A 4500-nucleotide genomic window follows, 5' to 3' on the forward strand; every position below is an offset into this window, starting at 1 on the left:
GCCTGTTTAGCTCTCGCACTCTGCAATTCTATGCTTTTCTACCTTAAATTAATCTAAACATTTAATGTTACAAATGTAAATTTAATTTATATTAATTCACACATACACACCGTCCATCTACTCTTGGTCCGGCCCCCGGGTCCAATATATGAACCCATTGCGGCCCTCGAGTCAAAAAGTTTGCCCACCCCTGCTCTAGCTGCACCAAAAAGAAGGAGGAGGAGGAGGAGGGTGGGGGGAGAGGAGATCAAGCAGGCCGGCCATGAGCCGATCTACAACTGCTGTGGCAGCCACCTGTGCTGGCAGCAGCAAACGGGCAAGAAATGCAGTGGGGGAGGAGTCGCCCTCCAAGAGGAATGAAAAAAGGCAGCAATGGCTGGAGGTGAGGCACGGAGGGAGATGGAGAGTGGAAGGATTCTTATGTGCTTTTGTGACTTTGAAGTTCTGGGATTTGTGCAATGTGGGCTTTGTTTTCTTAAGGAGTGTTTGGCAATTTCTATTTGGCCGATGGCTGATGTCTCCTGTTAGCTTCTATTGCTCTGCTATTGTTAGCTGTAAGTTTTGCTGCAAGGGATTTTGAAGTATTTTTCTCCTGAATGGATTTTGCCTGTAGCATTCCTTTACTTATGAATGGAGCCATTTGGGGAGGCTGCCTTAGCCGGCTTCCTTAAGTGCCGGCTGCACTCCTTAACTTTCCTTTCTAGCCAGTAGCTAATTCTTAAAAGGGAATGTGCCTTTTTAAGCTAGTTCACTCAGCAGTTTGTATTTTCTGCCTCTGGAGGCTTTTCCTTGTTTGATGAATATATGGAAGAGAGAAAATATGGGGGGGGGGGGTGTTTCAAATTCTTCCTTCAGAAGGAGGTGGGCATGAGAAAGAGGGAGGCAGGGAAGGAAGGAGGGAGGGAGGGAAGTCCTGCCTTAGCACTTGGCCACCAGCAGCCCTGCCATTGACTTTGCTTGTCAAAAGGTTGTAAAAGGGGATCACATGACCCTGGGACACTGTGACCATCATAAATATGAATCAGTTGCCAAGCATCCAAATATAAATCACATGACCCTGGGCATGCTGCAATGGTCATAAGTGTGAAAAATGGTCATAAGTCATTTCAGTGCAATTGCAACTTTAAACAGGTGGTTTTTTTGGTCCTCAGGTTTTTGACACCTTGCTAGGTGGTACTCGAATATTGCCATATCCTAAAAGTGGTACAATCAGTGAAAAGGTTGAAAAGCCCTGACATAGAGGATTCCAAAAGACCATCCTTTAAGACAGCGGTTCTCAACCTGTGGGTCGTGACCCTTTTCGGGGTCGAACGGCGCTTTCACAGGGGTCACCTAAGGGCACCCTTCTCCGACAGCGCCTGCTCCTGCCGCCGCAGTGCCATCGCCCGCACCCCCGACGCCACCCCCGGCTCCTTCCCGGCTTGCCGGGCTCCGGGCCTCGGAAGCGGCCGGGCGGCGGGGAAGAGGGCGAGGCAGTGGCGATGCCCGCATGTGCATCGGAGGCCAGCCGGCCGGGCCGGGAGGGGAGAAGCGGCACCTTCCGAGCGGGAGCTGGCGCTTCGGCCACGCCCCTCTCGCGTGCAACGAGTCAGGGAAGGGTCGTGGCAGTGAAGGGCTGCACAGTGTGGAAAGGGGCTCCCGTGACCCCACCGCTGCGATGGCACTCAGGAGGCTGGAGGGCCGGCAGGTCCCGGGGGGGCAGCTGGGAGAGGGCAAGAGGTGCCGGGATGAGTATGGGGGCTCCAGGTTGGCGGGCGCGAGAGGGCCCGGTGCCGCCGCTTGGCTCTCCGCCAGGCTGTGGAAGAGTGGGGAATGCTGGGAGTTGCAGTTCATCACCATCTGGAAAAACATGACTCTCCAAAGATCTATCAATCCTTCCTTCCTTCCTTCCTTCCTTCCTTCCATCTCCTTCCCTTCCCCTTCAATCTCTCCTTCCTTCCTTCCTTTCTTCCTTCCCCCTTTGTAGTAACCAGTGCTCAGTCATTGCAGGGTGCAAATATGGCTGACTGCTTCGCAGCGTTTATTGCCTTATATACAGGTTTCCAAGTAGCAAAAGTTTAACATAGCATTAGCATAGTAACAGCATTTCTATTGGTGAAACCCTTTACCAATGCTTAAGGATAGAAAGCCAGAGGCCCAAAACAGGGGGCAGTTGGCTGTAGCATCCTGTTGTTGTAGGCTAGCTGATATCAGGCAGGCAAGGTCATTGCATTAGCCTGGGTAGTTTCCCACATTGCCATGGTAATGCAGAGAAAAAGAGATAAGGAGAGAGAGAAGGCACACAGGCGTCAGAAGGGCAGCGTTCTGCTCACAGCCTCCACCCGCCCCCCCTTCACCCCTTCAATATCCTTCCTTCTCCATCTCCTTCCTTTCCCCTTTAATCTTCCTTCCTTCCTTCCCCCTTCAATCTCCTTCCTTCTCCATCTCCTTCCTTTCCCCTTCAATCTTCCTTCCTTCCTTCCATCTCCATCTCCATCCCTTCCCCTTCAATCTCTCTCCTTCCTTCCTTCCTTCCTTCCTTTCCCCTTCAATCTCCTTCCTTCTCCATCTCCTTTCTTTCCCCTTCAATCTTCCTTCCTTCCTTCCCCTTCCCTCCCTCCCAACATTTTTGAGCAAGGAAGAGTAAGCTTCTCCAGTGAGCATTGCTATATTGTTTTTGTGATTAATCACTATGCTTTAATTATGTTCAATTCATAACAATGAAAATACACCCTGCATATCAGATATTTACATTACGATTCATAACAGTAGCAAAGTTACAGTTATGAAGTAGCAACGAAAATAATTTTATAGTTGGGGGTCACCACAACATGAGGAACTGTATTAAAGGGTCGTGGCATTAGGAAGGTTGAGAACCACTGCTTTAAGAGGACATCAATCACTGGCTGTAGACCTTTTCTTCCTTCCATTGAAATGGGATACTGTTTCTGCCTAATTATTTCATTGGGTTCTTTCAAGTGGATTTTTAAGGGGGGATCTGTAACCCCCCTCGGTTCCCCTCCCTCACCCAAACAGATGGGTTGATCTTATCCTCCTCCTCCTGGGTCAGTTTTCTCATGAATGCTTCAGGCTTGAATTCTAATTTTAATTGTAATGCCATCAGAGCATCTCGCCCTAATAGGTTTACTCCAGCCTCAGGAATATATAACATCTCAATATTAATTTTCTGTCCNGGATCTGTAACCCCCCTCGGTTCCCCTCCCTCACCCAAACAGATGGGTTGATCTTATCCTCCTCCTCCTGGGTCAGTTTTCTCATGAATGCTTCAGGCTTGAATTCTAATTTTAATTGTAATGCCATCAGAGCATCTCGCCCTAATAGGTTTACTCCAGCCTCAGGAATATATAACATCTCAATATTAATTTTCTGTCCCCCATCTTTTACTCTAATTTCCAGGGGATTAATTTTGGGGACTTCAAATCCTTCCCCTTTTACCCTGGAAACTCTGATCACTTGCCCACTTAATTTCATTTCCGGAGTTAATACAGAAATGGAGGTTCGGGCTGCTCCTGTATCTATTAGAAATACTAATTCTTCTTTGCTGGGTCCCACTACTAAATTTATCAAGGGCTCTCCGTGGGATTTAAATATAAAGTGCCCCTGACGTCCCTAATATTGATCCTCATCCTCTTCCATTAACTTGTACACTTGCGTTTCCTTCTGTTGCACGGGACAATCTTTCTTAAAATGTCCGGGCTGGCCACACCCAAAGCATCGCCTTATGCGTTCCTCCCGGCCCGTGCCATTCCTACTTCCCTGTATCCTTCCCCTGAATCCCTGATTCCGACTTCCCCTGTTCCAATTTGCCTTCCCACGTCCTGGTCCTCCTTCCGGAGCTTGAGGGGGTGGGGGTTCTTGCTGCTTTACTACCTCCTTAACTGTAGCTACCATCATTCTCCCTTTCTGCTTTACTTTCTCCACGTCCCTCTGGACATACACTTTCTGAGCCTCTTTTAATAGGTCATCTATAGATTTGGTAGTCCAATTAGCCAGTCTTTGCAATTTCTTTGAAATATCTGGCCAAGCCTTAGTCACGAACTGGATCCTAACGAGCGGCACATTTGCCACATCGTCAGGGTCCATTCCTGAATACCTTCTCATGGTGTCTTTTAATCTTTGTAAGAAGGCAGCGGGGGATTCCTCTTTTTCTTGCTCAAGGCTTAGAGCTTTTGTCATATTTTGTGCTTTCGGGACTGCCTCTTTTATTCCCCTTATAATTATGTTCCTCATATCCTCCATATTTGTCCTATGTGCTTGACTGTTATTATCCCAATCAGGTCTCACAGTGGGAATTTTATCCTCCCCCTTTATATTGTTATTAGTTGAAGGGGGATGGTCCTGCTCCCAGACTTGTATCGCAGCAGCCCGGATCAATTGCCTCTCTTCCGCCGAGAACGTGTTTTGTATAGCCATTAACTCATCCCATGTATAAATGTTTGGTCCTAATAAATTGTCTAACTGTTCCGCTGCTCCCAAAGGGTCCTCTATCATATTTTTCAT

Source organism: Protobothrops mucrosquamatus, unplaced genomic scaffold, assembly GCF_001527695.2.
Source record: "Protobothrops mucrosquamatus isolate PMUCROS unplaced genomic scaffold, P.Mucros_1.0 scaffold3572, whole genome shotgun sequence".
NCBI lineage: Eukaryota > Metazoa > Chordata > Lepidosauria > Squamata > Viperidae > Protobothrops > Protobothrops mucrosquamatus.